General features: G+C 33.3%; 1 long non-coding RNA gene across 1 annotated transcript; it reads right to left on the bottom strand.

Annotated features, from left to right (window-relative positions):
* Positions 1–12295: 12295 nt before the first annotated feature.
* LOC123656261 lies at positions 12296–15066 on the bottom strand. The gene is made up of 7 exons (XR_006743506.1): positions 14658–15066; positions 14355–14572; positions 14053–14260; positions 13416–13873; positions 12950–13209; positions 12632–12793; positions 12296–12478 (listed from the first exon to the last, which is right to left on the bottom strand). It is a non-coding gene; the product is annotated as an uncharacterized LOC123656261 (long non-coding RNA).
* Between the last annotated feature and the right edge of the window lie 7574 nt (positions 15067–22640).

Raw genomic sequence — 22640 nt, 5'->3', positions numbered from 1 at the left:
TTATTTCGCTCCGAACACCGTAGATTTTGTTTACATCCATTTAAAACAATATTTCGTACTCGTTTACTAGCGAGTGCGTCGTCGTTAACCTGCTCATTGCCATATAATTAACACTTGTGATGTGGAAAGACATTCGCAAATAAGATAAAACAAAAGAATAACTTATGTGTCAACTACAGCGCACTCAGCCGGCGCCGCTCCAGTGCAGATTAAGAGCAATGAGTTCTGAGCGACCGCAGCGCTGCGGGCGCTCGCGTGTTTGTTCTCGCTGAAGTTTTCGTGACTCGGATTAAACATGTATGTGACACATGTGTATGTGACGTATTTCAAGAAAATATGATTATGCTTTTACATCTCGTAACAACTTTTTTGTTTCTGTCTTTCATAGACATGAGATCAACATCATCAGATGTTTTATAGGTCTCTCACTCTCTCACATACGTATATGACAAGAACACATTGTATAAGGACACGTGACATTCCTCTGTAACAAAAATTTATAGACATATAAAACTTTACATCATCCCTTCAGCCTATCGCAGTCCACTGCTGGACATAGGCCTCCACAAGTTTACGCCAAAAATAACGTGAACTCATGTGTGTTGCCCATAGTCACCACGCTGGGCAGGCGGGTTGGTGACCGCAGGGCTGACTTTGTCGCCCCGAAGACGCTGCTGCCCGTCTTCGGCATGTGTATTTCAAAGCTAGCACTTGGATGGTACATGACAAATATTTGTATTGGCCATACAGGTGTTTGCCGTGGCCTGCGTGTTTGTGTAGTCCTTGGGGGTCTTCCCACCGTGCCTCGGAGAGCACGTTAAGCCGTCGGTCCCGGTTGTTATCATGTATGTACACCTGATAGCGATCGTTACTCATATAGGGAATATATCCGCCAACCCGCATTGGAGCAGCGTGGTGGATTAAGCTCTGATGCTTCTCCTACACGGGGAAAGAGGCCTCTATGCCCAGTAGTGGGATATTACAGGCTGAAGCGAGTTTGATGGTTATCCCTCCATCGGTCGGCTTTATAATTTCCAAGGTGGTAGTGGAACTGTGTTATCATTAGTCGCCTCTCACGACACCCACGCTAGGACAGGGGGTGGCTATATTTTTTACTTCCGTAACCACACAGCGAATATATATCGATATAATATCGAAAATAATAATAATAATAATATATTCTTTTTTGTACGCCATTAAAACCCTCGTACCTACATAGGTTCCTGTCACTTGTGAATAATTTCCACACTAAAATAAAATAGCCATGAAACACACCATTATACAATACTACCACATTATTACTACCTATAAACTACTATTATAATATATTAATATCATCATATAAATTACCATTTTCAATGTTTGATTATAACAGACAATTTTCACTTCTAATTATTTTGTCCCACACGTCTTTTGTTATTAACACTAACAAGTTCGAACAGGCGTCAACTGGCAACAGTGAGCCAAAATAAACATGACTTAACGATATTCTGATACAGAACACAAAACTTATAACGTGACATGTTCTAAATGTCGTTTGTGCACAAACTGTACTCACGCTTTTGAGTGTTGTCAAGTTATTAACAATGCGTTATACTCGCATATACAAACGATTGTTACCTTTGTGATATACTACCTGTACCCGCAACTTCGTTCACCATTGTCATCTTACTGAATTATTGCACTTCTATTAAAGTTTTTGACGCGATAACGTCTAATATAGGTATCTTATATAGCCCATATCCTTTCTAAGCCTCCAGAGTATCTGTGTCCCAAATTTCATTTAAATCGGTTCAACAGTTTTGGCGTAAAATCGTGATAAACAGACTTACTTTCGATAGTTTTTGAAAAAAAAAAGTTTTAAAAAATACCCCTTCTAGCGTTTATTTGATCAATTATCTCCAGAACGCAACGAACGGAAAGGCTGAAATTTTGTCAATGGTAAGTTTTTACCTCGCCAATGTATGTATAAATACAAATATCCACTCCGAGCGGGAATCAAATCCGCGACCGTGGTGTTTAGGCGCCACCAACATGGAACACGGACCATTACATCAGAGCGGTCGTCATCGTTGTTGAACACTTTTAGAGAATTATTTGAGCCAGGCAGATGAAGACAACTCTATTGGGTGCCTCCGGACTCAATACTTCCTGCACCAGTACCACCCACCATCGCATAGTACCGAAGATAGATGATTTTGTCCATGACAATTAATACTTTAAATTATTTAAATGACAAAATACGCAATTATTACAACTTTTTCAGCCCTTATATTTGGAAAATCGGGTAGCGCACCTCCACGCCCTCTAGTAGCTAGTTTAGGAACTAATGATCGACTGTACAACGACAATAAGTTCGATTCGTTGATTTGGTTCTTGCAGATGATCATGTATGGCTCTGATCCATTGCTTTATTATGGTAGAAACTAAAAATATTTATTGGAAACTTTAAAAAAAAATTTCAGCCTTCACATTCATAGAATTGACTGAATGTCCTGTGTAGGTGGGACAAAGGGCCTCCAAAGTGCTTCGCCATCGCAGCCTGTTCTGGGAAATTCGCTTCGCCTTGGACCATGTCGTCGTATCCTACGAAAAAGGGCGCAATGGCGGTAATGGCTTTTTATTTTTATTGCTTATTTGAAAACTACGGCTCATTGTACACCAGATAGAGTAATTAAAACATAAAAACAAATGCTCTAAGTACTTACAATTATAAATTAAAAAAAAAGACACAACTGCGTTTTCTAAAATTAACCGACGAAAAAGGTTACAAAGTTCACTATGGCTTTTGTCGTCGTCAGAATTACGAGCGGGGAGAGAGCGGGGTGAGGCGTTCGCGCCAATGTGTCTTTTCTGAGCGGACTAGCATCTCGTGAGCTCGCGCTTCACTGTTGTGTTTTATTGTGGTGTAGAGAAAAGTTTAAAGACACTTTGTAGTCGTTTTAATAGTTGTTCACTATGAAAAAACGAGATAATACATTAATGAATATAGCACTGAAAAAAAAACCGCGTCTGTCAAGAAAAACGAGAAACATAATCAAAATAAGTATATAAAACGTTTTCAAATCAATGTTGATATTCAAGTGTTTTAAACAAGCAATATATATTATTGGCTGTAAATAATGTACTTAACATAATTGAAAATCGAATAGTTTTTTGATTATGTTAGAAATTTGAGTTATTTAGTATTCTATGTAAAACAAATTGTTGCTGTTTGCGGCGATAATTGTCATTCCGCCGAAAAAAGCCACTAATGCATTTATGTCTTTGTTCCACGGAATTGTCGCATCTAAAATCTTAATCGCGCCCCGTTTCTAAACGCTTTTGTGGCTTTATTCTTCAAACATATATATTTTTAAATTTATTTTTATTTTAACCTTTAGTTTGCATGAAATAAAAAGCCTTAGTTATAATAATCTACACTTATATTATAAAGAGGAAAGATTTGATTGTTTGTTTGTATGTTTTTTAGAATTTAATTGGTTCCGAAACTATTGGACCTATTTTAATTCATAATTCTTTATTTGCCAGAAAATAGTCAAAAAAATTCTTTCACCTAGGTAAAGGAAGCAAATATTTTTCTTAGTAGCCTATTTTGTAAAAAATAATAATTAAAAAAAAACAAAAAACCCGCCTGCGTGAAGAACAACTAATAGAAAATCAACTGAAAAAGCTGGAACATGATAAAAATTCAATATGCACACAAAGTCAGCGAAACAAATAGAAACAATATGAAACATTTTGTGCTGTACATTTAAAATATATTAATACGGTAGTCCTTCGAAACTTTATGCAACGTCGTACATAAGATGCAGTCGGAGACATGCACAAAGAGAGAATGATTTGACTTATCCTTCAATTTCATGTAAAATTCGTACTACCAATATTTCTAAATGGAAGGATGTAAAAAGGAAGGCCCTCAAAAATTTAGGAAAAGAACATGTTGACAGGAAAGGAGATATCAAACTTGAAAAGAAATTTAACTCACCCTGCACATGTATTAAGACATGCAGTGAAAAAATTGATCAAACTAAGAGAGAATATATTTTTAAATGTTACTGGGAGCTTGGGAGTCATGAAAAGCAGTGGGACTTTATTTCAAAGTATGTGTCTAGCCATGAACCAAAAAGAATTAAAGCTAAAGGGCCAAACCGATCTCGTGTACTTATATATAGCTTACCAAAAAATTTACAAGAATCTGTCATTGTATGTCGCACCATGTTTTTAAACACTCTTTTAATTAGCGAAAAAACTGTAAGAACACTCTTTAATAAGCAAAGTAATGTTACTGAAAACGTTCACAAAATAACTGATTTAAGAGGGCGTCACCGTAATCGTCCTAATAAATTAGGTGATAATATTTTAAATAGTGTGAAAGATCACATAAATGCGTTGGTACCAGTAGATGCACGCTATGGTCGGAAATACAGTACCAAAAAATATTTAGATGGGCAGCTTTCGTACAAAAGACTTCATTCCTTGTACCTCGAATGGTTTAATGAGCAAAAGTATGGCAATATAAAAGATAGCTTTCGCCAATATCAAGACATTGTCAATTCATCATTCATCATCATCATTACAGCCTATTACAGTCCACTGCTGGACATAGGCCTCCATAAGTTTACGCCAAAAATAGCGTGAACTCATGTGTTTTGCCCATAGTCACCATGCTGGGCAGGCGGGTTGGTGACCGCAGTGCTGGCTTTGTCGCACCGAAGACGCTGCTGCCCGTCTTCGGCCTGTGTATTTCAAAGCTAGCAGTTGGATGGTTATCCCGCCACCGGTCGGCTTTTTAAGTTCCAATGTGGTAGTGGAACTGTGTTATCCCTTAGTCGCCTCCCACGGGAAGAGAGGGGGTGGCTAAATTCTTTAGTACCGTAGCCACACAGTACAGTACCGTAGCCACACAGTACAGTACCGTAGCCACACAGTACTTATCAATTCAAACTTTAATATTGCTTTCTATATTCCTAAGAAGGACCAGTGCGACAAATGTCACTCTTTTAAAAATATTAAAGAACCGACGGAGCAACAAAAAATTGATCATGAAAAGCATATAAAGTATAAAAATTTGGCGAGATCTCTAAAAGAAATTGATAAACGTGAAGCCGAAAATTCTGACGGCAAAACGCTTGCCGCTTGTTTTGATATGCAGAAAATATTGACTTGTCCACATGGTGATGTCAGCATTTTCTATTATAAGCGAAAATTAAACCTTTACAATTTCACAGTATATGATATGGCTCAAAAAGTTGGATTTTGTTACATGTGGACAGAAATAAATGGCAAAAAGGGAGCCAATGAAATAAGTAGCGGACTTATGCTTTTTATCCAACCAATAATAAATAAGGGTACAAAACATTTTAAGTTTTGGTCAGACAACTGCTCTGGGCAAAATCGGAACCGCATTGTTTTTGCATTATATCAATATCTGGTGGCTAAATATGATATTGAAAGTATAACCCATAGATTTCTAGAAGTCGGACACACCCAAAATGAAGGTGATAGTGTTCATTCAGTGATTGAGGGCGTTACAAAGAAAAAGACAATATATACACCTGATCAGTGGTTTAACCTAATAAGATGGGCAAAAACTACAGGAAAACCATATAGAGTCAAAGAAATGACAATAAATGATACAATAGACTGTCGTTCTTTGTTAAAAGGAAAAAACTGGAAGAAAAACGATGACGGAGAAAAAGTGGACAAAAGTGAAAGATATTTATGTGAGCAAAGAAAATATAAACGTCATAAAATATAAATATCAACTAGATGAAGAATATAAAGTCATTACAACAATAAAAAGAAAAGTAAGAGGGAAAGCTAATGATATGGCAAATAGTATAAAACCCGTAAATTCTGAAGTTTTAAAAATAAAGTGTGATAAGTACACCGATTTAAAAAGCTTGTGTCAAAGTAACATATTACCGGAAGAATTTCAACAGTATTTTAAATCATTGACTTACAATCAATCGATAGATAATGCAAACAAGAGCGATGATGATATCGATTCTGAACGTGACCAATAACTAATTTTATAATTAATTTTATGAGTATCAGATGCCTCTTTGAAATGCTGTTGAATTTTATATCCAAGAAAGTTTTAATAAATTTGTAGTTAATTAGTAAATAAATACTTGATCTCAAATATAATAATTGTTTTACTTTTTGTTTTTTGTCTGCAATTTTTTTCAAAAATATTAAATTTTATTAGGTACGTATTCAATCAGTTATTTTTAATTTATTTGAAAATTGTAAATCTAGAAATAACAAAAGTTTTCTGTGTCCGTCTGTAAAATTTTCACGCACTTTTAAACTGCACAACCAATTTAAGATAAATTTTTAATGAATATTTTATAGGCAGTGCAATAATGTTACAAACATAATAAATAAAAACAAAATTTAATTTTGGAATTATTGCTTGGTCGAAATTGTTAAAAAGCCACTAATGCTCTTACGACCTTTAATTTTCCCCCGAAAAAAGGCGTAACGTCCTATAATTTTATTCCGTTACAATTTTATACCACGAATAAAGACATAACCAACAAATTTAGCTGAAATATTGAATATAGAGATTTGCAAGTAATTGTATAAGAATTATATATAATTTTCCTTGTATTTCAAATTCAAAATTTTTTTACAATTGTATTGCTTTACAAATCAGATGGTAAAAACCTCCTCCTGAAAAGTTAGCGTTCTGTAATTGTGTCTTTATTCGTAGGATACGACGATGTCACCCCAATTGCCTTCAGTTCCGCTACCACTGCATGCTTCTAAGTGTGCTTAGGATGGCTACGTGTCTTTTTTTCGTGTATTGTTTAAGTCGCACTACTTCGTTTTTGTGATGTTTGTCTTGGAATGTGGTCGGGGGCTCTCGTTAGGATCTGCTCAATCCAAGCCCACTTCGGCGTCTTATTTGAGACCGATTGGAGTTTCGGAGCAGAGATTCCACAGAATTTCATTGGAGATCTTATCGGGCCATTAAGAATTTTCGTAAAAACTATGTCACAGCATATTTATAATATTTGTATAATAAATATTTAGTCAATATCTTGACAGTAAAAAAAAAACAATAATAAACATGATTATCAGATCAAGAAGCCTACATAAGTGTACTCAGTATTTGTATTTGTAACTAGCTGTGCCCGCAGCTTCGTCCTCGTTGAATTAAAAAAAATATTGTTCTGTTCACAAAGTTACAAAATAAATAAATTTCAAAAATAAAAGTAGCGTAAGTAAATTATAAGTTACTTACCTTATTAAATCAGCTATCTCCCAGTGAAAGTCCCATCAAAATCATTCCAGCCGTTTCAGAGATTAGGCGGAAAAAATAGACAGACAGACAGACAAAAATTGTACAAAATGTTATTTTGGTATATGTACCGTGTATACATCCAATGCATTTAATAAAAAGCGATTATTTTGATATTACAAACAGACACTCCAATTTTATTTATTTGTATAGATGTATAGATTATTTACTGAATAAGTGATGAAGTTGTGTGTATTGTTAGTTTTAATGTTAATTTATATGTAAGCATACCATTTAAGTGTTAATTAAGTTATTTTATATTTTATAGAATATATAGGTATATATATTAAACAAAACTGGTAAATAAAGCATAATTATCTAAATCTGGTCGCAGTCGGTCTTCATTGGGTAATTGGAAAAAGTAGAAAGAAAAAAGAGATGAATAGAAAATTTTTGATATCGTTTTTAGGCGCTGTTATTAATACCAGAAGGCTAGATTTATACTACAAGATGTATACAGAGGCGTTCCTGGAACAAACAGTCGCCGAAACGCGAGAGATGAGATGTTTGCACAGCAACGTCGCAAGCAGGTATGTAATGTTCTCCGCAGACCGCAGTATTACACAGTGGAATGTAGGAATTTCAAAATGATATTAAGAAGCAGGAGTTGTTTTATATATTTCTTTTATATTATGTATTAATACGCTGAGGATAAGACGTTTGCCTCACTGTTTTAATAAAACCTCACAATTACTCCGCATAAATTATATAAAATTTTATATTAAATCAACAAAAACAACATTACACACATTACCATGTATTTGAGACACCCACACATATATACGTTTATTGTTTAGTATTACAGAAGTATAGTCTTTGACAACAGAACCTTGATAATGTTCAAACTTAGGTATAATTTAAATGAATTATGGTCGAGTTTCGACCACTGGGCGACCACTAATATAACTAATTGCTCATCTAATAAACGTTGGTTCTGTATCTGTCTTCCATTGTAAAGATACTAGACTACGTGAAGCAACCCGTTCCTTGAGTATAGTCTAAGAGCTGCGCTGAGATTACTCTTGTTTGAGCCGTCGCGTCGGACTGTTCATAGTAACATTGTTTCTGTACTCGATTTAAGTACAAAGTAACTGCTATGTTTAATACACTTCACCTCTTTAAAGTAACTGTCCTACATATGAAATAGTTTTATAGCAAGATCAGCCATCAACATAACAGACGAGCATTCGAATTGTCTTGGTAGCACTGCTGACGTCGCGCTCACAAAACTAACTCTGAGAATCTTCTCCGATATATTTATCTGACATAAGCGTTAGAACCTCGAGCGTATTGAAACACACAATGGGTTATTGCTGCACCGTATGATAACTTCCCTATGATGTAACAGATGAGTTATGGAGGGTCTCAATATCGATAATTCAACTCGAAACAACGCGTAGCTCACACGGTGATACGTGTTTGATAGCCGGTGATGATGATTTGAGTGATCAAAATGATCCATTCTACTATAACTTGTTTATGAAATGTTATCGGCTGCGTACGTGTGAAGTTTATCATTTCTAGCAAGGAAAAAAAAATACAAAAATACGCCTCAAATAAATGAGTGCCAATTATCGCTTTAGAGCTAGTGAGCTGTCGGGCTCAAACGGTAGAAGGAATAAAATTCATTCAAAAACATAAAGTTTCAATATTTTGTCATATTTCGATTGAATCAAACTGAACTAAACTGCAATTTTCAGTTTCATAGCTGTAAGAAGACTTTTTTAGACTGTTAAGTTGTGATAGGAAATTAAAACTCAAAACGAAACGAAAAAAAAATCTCGTTGCGAGTTCGCATTTTCTGAGAACATTTACCATAGAAGCTTACCCTCAGAAGATAGAAATTTTAACGAACAAAAAGCCGTCCGACTTCCCAAACAAGCTGATATTTTGAGGTGAGATTTTTTGATTGTAAATGACGGTGGTTTTTCGATATTGAGGTCAAAATAAGGTGAAAATATAAATATTCTAAATCGAAAAAATTACAGTGCTTTGAACATAAAGAAATAAATTTTTACCAAACGTAAAAAAAAAACTTGTAAAAGATAAAAATAAAAAAACATCTTGGTTTTTTTTTTTAACCCTAGGATGGTAACAGGGGTGCCCCGACACCCCAGGCGAGCAATCACGCGCCGATTCGTTGAAAATTATTTGCTGTATCACTTTAGCATTTTGTGTATTCTTTTGTCTTATCATGAGTTATCAGTAGCCGTTGCGCGGTGGGAGCGGAAACGCGTCAATTTTGTTCTGCAGGTATGTGTGGGGTGTTGCGTCACCCCTGTTACTATTTACGTAACTATTTACATAGGTATTTTCTTTTGTTACTGTATTTTTTATATGTTATTTTCAGTTCAGTATGGCGTTTCGTAATAAAGAGGAGCTTGAGCGGTACTTAAATAATATTGCTGAGGATGATGAGAGTGAAACAGAACCAATAGAGGCGGAGAAGGCTTCTGAAATTGAATATAACATCTCCGTGCATTCCGAACAAGACGACATCATTTCCGGCTAAGACGAAGATGATGTTCCTTTGTCACAGCTTCAATGGAGTATTTTGAGAGGTAAAAATGGTCATTTTTGGTCAAACCAAGAAATTGACAGACGTGCTCCCAAATACAAAAACCAACGTTTTACTCATAAAACAGACGGGAACGTCGGGAAATATAAGGGCCATTCTAAATGTCCCCGAAAAATTTCCAGCAAGTGAACCCCCCGCCAAATTACAAAAACAAGCTCGATTTGCATTGTGTCCTCGAAAGAAGAACAAAAAAAGTAAAGATTTTTTGTTCAAAATGCAAAAGACCTGTGTGCCCTGAACATCGTGTGGAAATTTGTATCAATTGTGTTTAAGTGCACATAAAACATTTTTGTTTAAATCTAATCCTATTTAGTTACTTATTGATCCCAAAAAGAGTGTTCTTTTAGTTTATTTAAAGAATAAAAAGTTTTATTTTTCATTAAACAAAAGTTTTTTATTCATTTTATTATCATGGGGTGATGTAGTACCCCTGTTACTATGCGTGTTCATTTAAATTATGTTACCATCGTAGGGTTAATTTTTCACATGAATTTCGAGGTTGTGTGAAATAAATGTAAATACTAAAGTTGTAGATCTTTTTACTACCTACAACTTTGCCATTGAACTTTTTTCCATAGGACTTGTAGTTTAGCCGGGAATCGAGATAAGCCGTTTTTACCATTAAAACCTACCACTACCTACCACTTCCCGACCTCAGATCGCCCGTAATTTATATTTCCTTTCATTTTCGTTGTATTCTCTTTCTTTTACAGTGGGTTTCATCCTACTATAATTTTTTTTTTGGTTTCAAAAGCTAAAAGTACTGGTCATAATCATCAAAATATTCCCAGTAAAAAGTTATGAAGTAAAACACAAAGATATGGTCTGCTCCCGCCGCGATATCATGAGAGGACACAAACTACTCAGGGAGTTACGTATCTAACTGCGATAGCGTCTCATCGTAAATATGTTTCATACTTTAAAAGTAATCTATCTTACTTATGACGATCAAAGTTTTAAAGTAAACTCGGCGAGAATCATCAGTTTCTGCAATATAGGTGGACGTTCCTATAGCCTTGTAGTTTTAAGAAGTTGCTTCATACTTATACACTGTTAAAAATTTCTTTGGTAAACTTACTAAAAATGTGTGGGAAGTTTTAACGCAAAACAATTTAGTAAATTTACTAAACAGAATGCTTCAACTCAATTTGAGAAAATTACAAAATGTTTTTGGAAATTTACCAAGCAGTTCCAGAAGATTTAAATAGTAATTTTATCATACAGTTTTGTAATTTTACTCAAGAATGTATCATGAAAATGCTTAGTAAATTTACTATGCTGTTTTGTAATTTTATTCAATAATTGATCATAAAAATGTTTAGTAAATTTACTACGCAGTTTCGTAACTACACCAACCAATTCATTTGAATTGGGTTTGATAAAATTACAAAATATTTTTGGAAATTTGCCAAGCAGTTACAGAAAATTTGATTAGTAATTTTACTATACAATTTTGTAATTTTAATCAATAATTGATCATAAAAATGTTTAGTAAATTTACTATGCTGTTTTGTAACTATACTACTTAATTAAGTCTAAGTTGAGTGGAACCCTTTCGAATGCCACGAGTCTCGTTTCGATCGGTCAAGCCGTTCAAAAGTTATAAGAGGCCCGAGTAGAAATTTTTTCGTCTTCCTAGTCAGGACCGGACCGTGCATGCCTGATCAGGACTAGATAAGGCATGTAACGCAGATGATGTATCTGGACCTGATCAGGAAAACCTGATCTGGACCTGATCAGGTTTTCCTGATCTCAGGTCATACCTGATCTGGACCTGATCAGGTTTCCCTGGTCAGGTCCAGATACATCATTTGCGTTACATGCCTTATCTAGTCCTGATCAGGCATGCACGGTCCGGTCCTTGGTTGCTTGATCCAAATCGAGTATGCCCAGAGCGGTCCTTTTAAATAAAACACGAATGTACAGTCTTGACAAAATTGTTTATTAAAAAACTTGGTTGTCTGCAAACCGTCGTAACAAAACATCTCCTCGGATGCATAGGCCGATCAGATAGATGCGGCACAAGCATACATATGAGCGTAACGAAGCCGGCGTTAATCGATTTATTAGACGTCACGTCAGAAAAAAAAAAAGAAATATATTATGTTACTTAACATACTATGTATATTTAAAATAACATATTATATATATTTAACTTAACATAACATAACAATACACTTTATTGTGCACTTAAACAGAAATAAAACTTATCCGATTGAAAAAAAAAAAACATATTTATTTCCATTTATTTTTTTCAAATGTATTATTTATTTTTGTTTTTACTTTAAATATCAATTATTTTTATGTTAAAGTTAATAATAATAATGATTGTTATTAAATATTATGAATTAATTTTTCTTTTTGTTTGCTTGGCAAAAAAAAAAAATTTTAAAAAAGTAAATAAATTAAAAGCGATTAGTTGTTTTTATTTATCTTCATTAGATGGTAGTTTTTTGATCCTGAATACCCTGTACCCATCCCAATCTTTATTAATATATTAGCATTATTCAATACTGCAGACAATGCTTGAGGGAATTTATTATCGAAAATACTTTCTTGATTCTTTTCGAATTTCTGTCTTACTGCAGCTTAAATACAAAATTTAAATTAATCATGTACGTAATTAAATTAGTAATAGTAAAAAATAATTATTATTAGGTATAAAATAATAACATATAATTAAGAAATAATTAATTAGGTATCAATGATAGTAATCCTGCACTATATAATGATTAACATACTTTTTATAGAAGTGAAAAAGTCGTATCTTTGAAAACTTTTTTTTGAAGTTGCTTTAACTTCTACATAATTATGACATCTCTTGTTATATAAACACGAGTAATATTTCCCATATTATGGGTAAAAGTATTTTTTCCATCAAGAGAAAAGTATATATGTTTATTCTGGAAAAGAAAATTTATTATAATTATTTGTATGATTAATTAATTATTATGATTAGCATTTTATCAAATATGTCAATTTCAATATTGTCAGATAGAGCAACTATATTAGATCTTTCATATATTTGTATATAAGAATATAGTTTATTAAAAACTTACCATTTTATTTTTATATTTTTGGCCTTTTAATTTTTCATTGAATTTATCAAAATAATATCTTCCATTGTTGATAGCGGAAATTCTAATTTTTGGACCACTGGATTTCCTTCAGGATCTGTTAATAAACTGAAATCTAACAGCTGAGTACTGTTATTTTTTTATTTCAGATAGGATTTGGGAACGTCAGCAGATATGGACTTTTAAATTCGCTAATTGTTTTGATAGACTGTTATTATGTTTGATACATTCCAGCAAAGAATCTGTTGAAAATAAATTATATATTACTTTTTTTTTTTAACTAACAATGATTTAAATTTCAAATTGTTTCAAAATATTGAGAGATAAATATTATCACGATTACAACACTCCACAATTTCAGAATGGAATCTTTATTATGATTTTGTAAATAATTATAATAAGTATAGATATCCTAATAAATTAAAAACAATATATATTTTTTTCTTACCACTGGATACAGTATTTTTTGTTGATGATGATCTAGCTGCTAATATATTCATTTCAGCTTCTGTTTCAGATTTATGATGATGATGAAAAGGGATTATCAGCAATTGTTGCTGATAATACTGTCTTCATGTGCTATTTCCATAAGCATATTTATGTCCTTCAAACTCGAATTGATTTTTCTTATTTTTCTACTTTTAGTTGATGATGAAGATGATCAAGGTGGCATGGTGTAGATTATGAACTAATTTTTTTTCCTTTTGAGCCAACAATGTAGTTAGTACTGTCATTAATTCGTTTTTTTAGTTTCATTATTTATTTTCATAGGTTTACATAACGATGACAGTGGTGATGAAGATATCGAAGACGCTATTGATGTAGATGACCATTCGAGATTATGTTTTTAGGCTTGTTTCTTCACAATTTTTTGGTTACATTTTTTTGGCTTCTATTTCTTAGGTTCTAGTGGAATGAAAAAATTTGAAATAAAATTTCAGTATTATAACTTAATTGATAGTATAAAAATTAACGATTAAAAATAAATTTATATCAATTAATATATATCCCTTGTAAAAAAAAAACCGTAAAAAAATTATTAGAAATTAATCAACAATATTTACATTTTAAATAATAAATATTACCTGCAATTTCAGTGGATTCGTCAGTTAACTCTAAAGCTATTTGGCTAAATATATTATCTATTTTGAATCAATCCTTTGCTAATGCTTTTAATTTGAAACTTTTTTCAACAGCAGCCGCTTTTGCTTTAGCAGAATACTCATTATTGGTAGAGAAGAATAGGGGTTCTTTTTAATCTTATTAATTTTTCCTCTGCCTCTTCCATTGTTTCTGATAATATTAATTGTAATTGTGAATTACTTTCTTATTATTATGACAATGAAATAGCAATTCTTAAAAATCTATAATTTAAATAATAATTTACCTGCTGTGCCACTTATTTGAACTTATCTTTCTTTTTATTTATCTTTCTTCTTATTTTTATCTTTCTTCTCTTTAACTATCGTTTGTAATAATTTACAATACTTAGTACTTTTTAACAATGATTCAGGCTATTTACATCCGGTACCACGATATTCAATATATCAATTTCTTTATTGGATGAATCATTTAAAAATAAAACTAATGCATAAAAAAAACCATCTGAAAAAAACAGATTATTGAAATATAAAATTATTTTAAAAATAGTAAAGAATTGTAATGTATTTTTTCAATGATTTTTACTAACCTTAAATGTTTTACGTAATTAAACATAAAAACGAAGCTTTACACACAACACAAATTTTTATCTAGCTAAATTAGTCCACAAGTTCGTATTATGTACACAATACACACCGATACAAACGTCTAGAGAGAAGTTTATAGTACACTTTTTTTTTGTTTAACACAATATTAATATGGTTCAGTTTTTGTATTGAACTTATTTAATCTTGATATTATTTACATTAATATGCTAATCGACAAATAACTTTTAAGTTATATAAAAATATAATTATACTTTCAAGAAACGCTTTTTTATGACACAAAATTCTTTATCACTTCAAAGATTAATACACTGAAACACTGATGTGAGTGATGTGCGTCTTAACGAAGAACACTGTGAACAAGATCCGACATGTTCCTTCGTGACGTCACACGCTGTTGCTTATATTTCGTTCCTTATTATGTTGTATTTACATTAATATTTTCGTTAAGTTTTATTTATTGTATATAATTCAATGCAAGATTATATTATGTTATATTCGTTATTATATTCATGTTATTTAATAGAAATTAAAGGCAGTTTTTTATATATAATATACTCAATTGACTGGTGCTGAAGTGACCTATGAATAACAAATTAACAACTACAGACTATCAAATTGTGCTTGTAATACAATAAATGAATAAATCGATCATAATTATGATAAAAATAACTTTACGTCATGTAGGTAATTATTGTTTCTATAAATTTAATGAAAAACGGAAATAAAAATAGTATCTAATTAAGTCGAAATCTTGGAATTGAATTTCAAATCAAGAGTAAAGAAAAATAACTCTGTTCATTGATTTATTTATTTTTTGACGGCTATCTTAAAATTTAACTATGCACGCGTTAGTGAAATTTAATAAAGTCAAAATAACAGATTAGTATATATGTAGCTAGGTCTAAATCAGGCTAATCAGGCAGGGTTTATATCAAGAGTTATGGAGCAAAAATACTTGGAAAATCACATACCTACCTACTTATTTATCTAACAAATTTAGATTACAGAACAAACACACAGTTTTTTTTTGTATTCTGAGTTAACAAATTAGGTACGAAATTGGGTATGCAAATGAAACAAGTAAAATTATTGGTTTAAAGTAACAAAACAAGTAATAAACGAATAAATAATTAATATTTTTAATCTAAAAATATTTCATTAAATCGATGGAAATTTCTTCTGATTATTATTTAAAATCGAATTTGGTATTATCTAATCTCTGAAACGGCTGGACAGATTTTGACGGTACTTTCATTGGCAGATAGTTGATGTAACAAGGAGTAACTTAGGCTACTTAATACGAATAACTACGAATTGAACAATTTTTTTTTTAAATCCCACGCCGTCGAAGTTGCGGGCCCAGCTAGTAATATAATAAATACTTATATAAAAATATAATAAATTTAGATATACTTAAATATATAAATATAAGCGGGTAGAAGATTACGATTATAATAGTTATTATTATGTACTCAGCTATATGGTATTTACTAGACTAATAATATTAAACGATTAGATTCATTAAAATTTTTGGTCAAAAATATCTTGAATTGAATTAAATTGTTATTTATTCCATTGTTACAAATAAAATTTATGCTAGCTGAGTTCAGTTGAAAAAAATTCACACTAGATTAATCTGATTTGATGCAAATACAACTTAAATCATCATCATCATTTCAGCCGAACACAGATCCACTGCTGGACATAGGCCTCCATAAGTTCACGTCAAAAATGGCGTAAACTCGTGTGTGTTGCCTGGGCAGGCAGGTTGGTGACCGCAGGGCTGGCTTTGTCGCACCTAAGACGCTGCTGCCCATCTTCGGCCTGTGTGTTTCAAAGCCAGCGGTTAGATGGTTATCTCGCCATCGGTCGGCTTCTTAAGTTCCAAGGTGGTAGTGGAACTGCGTTATCCCTTAGTCGCCTCTTACGACACCCACGGGAAGAGAGGGAGTGGCTATATTCTTTACTACCTAGGCTGTTCTTATTTGATCTAGACCTGGTCCTGATGCAGTATGCCTTACCATACTTGGTTATATTTTACATCAGGCTACCCTTGTCTGGACCGGACCTGGTCCTGATGCAGTATGCCTTACCATACTTGGTTATATTTTATATCAGTCTATCCTTGTCTGGACCGGACCTGGTCCTGATCCAGTATGCCTTACCATACTTGATTATATTTTACATCAGGCTATCCTTGTCTGGGCCGGACCTGGTCCTGATCCAGTATGCCTTACCATACTTGATTATATTTTACATCAGGCTATCTTTGTCTGGACCGGACCTGGTCCTGATAGAGCTTGCCGGATCAGGCGTACCTTATCCTATCCTGATCCGGTCCAGATACATGATCTGGTTGAGCCTGACCTTTTTTCTACTCGGGGGTTTACATGCGTACACACACACCCGAGTAGAAATTTTTTCGACTTCCTGAGAAGGACCGGACCAGGCATGTCTGATCAGGATTAGATAAGGCATGTAACGCAGATGATTGGTCTGGACCCGATCAGGAAATCTTATCTCATCCTGATCAGGTCCAGATCAGGAAATCTCATCTCATCCTGATCAGCCGGTTCGGTCCGGTCCTTTTAAAAAACACGAATGTATAATTATTCTTGAAAAAATTGTTTAACAAAAAAAAAAACGACGATATTATAAATGTTACTTAACATAATTATTATGATATTTATTTCCGTTTATTTTTTCTAATGTATTATTTATTTATGTTTTTACTTTAGATATTAATTATTTTTATTTATTTTTATGTTATTAATTAATTATTATTAATTAAATTTTATTTCTTAACTTCTAATATTTAACTACTAATTAACTATTTCCTATTACTTACGACTGCTCCACTGTGTAGAAATGGACTCCTTGCTAGACTGTCCTAATAACTGTATATATACTAAGTGCGCTTAAAAACTTTAATAGCGCGATTCAGGCTCAGTTCGCGTAATTTCTTTCAGGCTATCCTGATCTGGACCGGACCGGGTCCTGATCCAGTATGCCTTACCATACTTGATTATATTTTACATCAGGCTATCCTGATTTGGACCGGACCGGGTCCTGATCCAGTATGCCTTACCATACTTGATTATATTTTACATCAGGCTATCCTGATCTGGACCGGACCGGGTCCTGATCCAGAATGCCTTACCCTACTTGATTATATTTTACATCAGGCTATCCTTGTCTGGACCAGACCTGGTCCTGATAGAGCTTGCCGGATCCGGCATGCCTCATTGTATCCTGATCCGGTCCAGATACATGATCTGGTTGAGCCTGACCTTTTTTCTAGTCGGGCACATCCACACAGACATACAGACACCCTCGTAAAAATAGTCAGGGAAGCTTTCTAGGGCCTTTAAACGTCGAGATATGATGAAAACTCGACTTTCGAAAAACGGGGTTAAAGCAATAACTTCCCGATTTTTAAAAAATTTTTTAATTTTTTTAGAGGGAAGTTAAAAATGCTTTATTAATCATAACTTTACTATATATAATTTTCAAATCAAAATTTTACATATAAATATGATATAAAAATATTGATAAATTTTTAATAATTTCAATAATATGTAAATAAACATTTTTTTTTGTAATCTTTCAAGAAACTATGGTAAACCGAAATACTAACAATTTTGGTTCATCTAAAAAAGTAGTTACCCTATTATACTGTTAATTATACAAAACACTGTATAATTTTACAGTCAAAATAATAAAATTAATGAGAAGATTATTGAATTTCCAATGAATTCATTAGAATTCGAATTTAACTATTGTTTCACAATCTTACTAGACCACAGATTAAATTAAAATACGCACAATGTTTGTAAATTTACGAAGCTTGGAAACGAAAGTCGACAGCGTGTTTAGTAAAATTAAACAAGGCTAAAGAAAAATAGTATTTTTTAGTAATTTTACAATACATTGTGTAATTTTACAATAAGAATAGTAAAAATACCAAAAAATTTTTTTGAATTTTCAATACTTTGATTGTAGTTTAAATTACAATATTGTTTTGTAAATTTACAACAAAATTAGTAATTCAAAACACAAACAATGTTAGTAAATTTAAGGAGCTTGGTATCGAAAATTGATAACCTGTTTAGTAAAATTATACATGGCAACAGACAAATAGTATTTTTTAGTAATTTTACAATGTATTGTGTAATTTTACAGTTCAAATTGTAAAAATAATAACAAAATTTGTAAATTTCTAAACACTTCACAGTAATTCGAATTATAAAATATTTGGTAATTTTACAAAAAAATATAGTATCTCAAATTACTAAAAATTTTGGTAAATCTTCAAAGTTTGTTATTAAAATTTAATAAACTGTTCCGTGAAATTACAATACAAGTAAGATTTATACTCTAAGATTGTAAAATTAAAGCGCATCTTAGCAAATTTTCTCATATGTCTTGGAAAATTACTCAAAATGTGTTATAATTTGAATTCATACACACTGATTAGTAATTTAGCCATCTCATGTTGAGTAAAAAAATGATAATTTTACAAAAAATTTTTACAGTGTATATAGCTATTATATACTTGTCTCTTACCTTTATTAAAATTGCTTTATTAAAACACACTATAACTTCAGACTCCAACTGCTGACTAAGAAACATACTCGTATATTATTACATAGTATAAAACAAAGTCACTTCTCACAGTTTGTATGCTAAAGATCTATCTTTAAAACTACGAAACGGATTTTGATGCAATATTCTTTAGTAAATAGAATGATTCCAGAAGAAGGTTTATAGATACGTATAATACATGGAACACTGATAGTTTTAAAGGTTTCTAATGTGATCTTAAATAAACATTTTTGCGCTTACGTTGCAAATATTAATTGTATTATAATTATAATTTATTTTATATTTTATACGAGCGAGCTACCCCGGCTTTGCGCAGTTGCAAAACTGTCGGTGTTCCGCTGCTATATTAAGCATATATCATACACAGGTATAAGCCTTCCTTTGGAATGACTCTATTTACTGAAGAAAACGGCATCAAAATCCGTTGTGCACTTTTAAAGAACTAAGCATACAGACAGCGGGAAGCGACTTTGTAATGATTTGGTATCAGCATTGCACCCGCGCAGAGCCGGGCGGGTCGCTAGTTTGAATATAATCCTCATATTTACAATTGTGTCGTTATTTCGTAATCGTGCGCTTTTATTAAACATCACTTTGTTTTTCTCGTATATGCAATAAAACTTGGCCGAAACCGACGGATCTATCTCAAAAACAACGAGCCATCTTCAACATCATTAGTTATTTTTTAAACTCATAGTCTACTACGCTACGCTTCAGCCTGTAATATCCCACTACTGGGTATAGGCCTCTTTCCCTATGTAGGAGAAGGATCAGAGCTAAGTCCAACACGCTGCTCCAATGGGGGTTGGCGGATATATTCTCTACTATGAGTAACGATCGCTACCAGCTGTACATGATAACAACCGGGACCGACGGCTTAACGTGCTCTCCGAGGCACGGTGGGGAGACTCACAAGGACTGCACCAGACCACGGCAAACACCTGTATGGCCAATACAAATGTTTGTAATGTGCGGGGATCGAACCCGCAACCGCCAGCGCAACCGGCACAATCCATGGCTGTGACCGTTGCGACAACACGACGTCTCGTAATCTAAATAAGAAAAATTTTATAAATACTTAGCTTGAAAAACAAGACAAACTAATAATTTCCCAGCAGCGGTACAGTTAGGAGTAGCTTTAAGTATTTTATTATGGAAAAATTTACGTTTTCTCAAAAATTTTATACTTTGCTCCTTTATATACCTTAAAAAGTTAATAAACGTGTTAACATTTGTTGGTGCCTGTGCTTACGTTGCAAGTTGCGTAACGAGAAGTTAAAACAAAAGTACAAGTTTATCTACAGCAGCGGTCAACAAACACCGGCGCCACTCGGCGTCACTCTGGCTCATCGGTAAAGGCAATAAAATAAAATGAGCACGACTTTGTGTTGACTTTCATAGAACTTGACATTGGCTCGTTAATGAGACTTTATCATCAACTGATCGGCCGCGATAATATATCCTTTCAATATTACACGTTATGAGATAAAATATCGTGTATTCTCTCGTTACATTCTACGTGACATTGGCGAAAGCTGTTAATTTGAATAAATAATAATTAAATAATGTCCGATGTTTCGTTTACAACACAAAAACAAAATGAACACAAATAAGTAAAGCCCAGTTCTGCGCTGCCATCACATCAAAAGCATTTGAAAAGGCACGAATTAAAACGAGTCAGCGGAGACTAGCGGAATACTAATGTGGAGCTAATTAGAGCTGCGTGGCAGTACTTTGACGGTGTACTGCCGAGCGCCGGGGTCTGCGCGCCCAATAATTTAAATAAGCTCACCTTCTAATCGGTGCTCTCGTAAAGCTGAACACAGTGCTTTTATCTTAATCCAGAATAATTAATTGCTAAGGTTTTTTTCTATTTATGAAGACAGACAGCGAGTTCTAAGAAAATATAAAGAACTGGCAAGCCTTTGCCCATTTACTGAGAACTTGACGTTGCCAAAGCCTCGCCTATGTCATATAATACACAAACTAGTTTGAGCAACGACCGATTTATAATTTTCGCTTCAGCCTGTAATATCCCACAACTGGGCATAGGCCTCTTTCCCCATGTAGGAGAAGGATTAGAGTTTAATCCATCATGCTGCTTCGTTGCGGGTTGGCGGATATATTCCCTACTATGAGTAACGATGGCTATCAGGTGTACATGATAATAACCGGGACCGACGTCTTGACGTGCTCTCCGAGGCACGGTGGGGAGAACCACTAGGACTGCACAAACACCCAACATTTATAATTTGAAACCTATTAATTATAGAGAAACTAGCGACCCGCCCCGGTTTCGCACGGTTGGAAAAACTATCAGAATTCCTTTACTGTATTGTGCATAACTTATACATATAAACTATCCTCTCTAATCACTCTGTTTCCTAAAAAAACAGCATCAAAATCTGTTGCGTAGTTTTAAAGATCTAAACATATAGACAGCGGGAAGCGACTTTGTTTTATACTATGTAATGATGAATGTCAGATAGATTTAAGCTTCTGTGACTGCGTTAAATATCTTTAAAACGGTTTTGGTTATAGTCTAATCCCGCAGCAAAATCATTACGGTCAGGACGTAGATAAACAAACTCTGTATTAATTACTTACTATTATATTAGTTAATTACTTCAAACTTCTATGAACAGGAACATACATTAACAACACGGTGCCTGTCAAATAGTGGCTGAAATACTTTTGATTAAAATGATTTTAATTAATTTTCCATAAAAAAATAATTCACTTCTTGATTAAATAAAATATTATTCATATCACAGTAATGCATAAAGAAAATTTGAAAATCCAGGGATGCTGACAGATGAACTAGAAAGTCGAAGTTTTATATGCTGGTGATTCGTTAACCATAGGACCAACACTACAAACTAGGAAATAACTATAGTTTTCAGTTCTTTCCGACAAATTATCATAGCAGCAGTCGGAGACTGAGAATATCGACTGGCTTATTTTAATTTTATGTTTGAATGAATTTTCAGTTCAAACTTTGCTATTGTCATTTTGTCTTTAGCTTACATTGTATAAAATAAACGAAGTCCCGGTTTCGGCGGCTCTACTAGCAGCTTACACAAGTCTAATAAAGCCCCACGCCCTCTCGAGCAACTGACTCCTGTATCATACTAACGACCTACTTAGTGTAATTTTTGTTAACATAGACAGAGCTGACGAGCGCCGCCACTCCTCGTATGTATCTATGATCTGTGTTTACTAAATATTACTAATAGCCTTTATCGATTCCCAAATAACCCGAGGCTGCCTTTACAACTTCAATAATTGTGTTTGCTAGCAAGCAGTCGCACTAGTCGCCCCTACGATTTTCGAGAGTTTCCCTCGATTTCTCTTGAATG

This window comes from Melitaea cinxia, chromosome 9, assembly GCF_905220565.1.
Source record: "Melitaea cinxia chromosome 9, ilMelCinx1.1, whole genome shotgun sequence".
Lineage (NCBI taxonomy): Eukaryota > Metazoa > Arthropoda > Insecta > Lepidoptera > Nymphalidae > Melitaea > Melitaea cinxia.
Note: the sequence above shows the minus strand (reverse complement) of the source record. Positions and strands in the feature narration are given on the sequence as shown.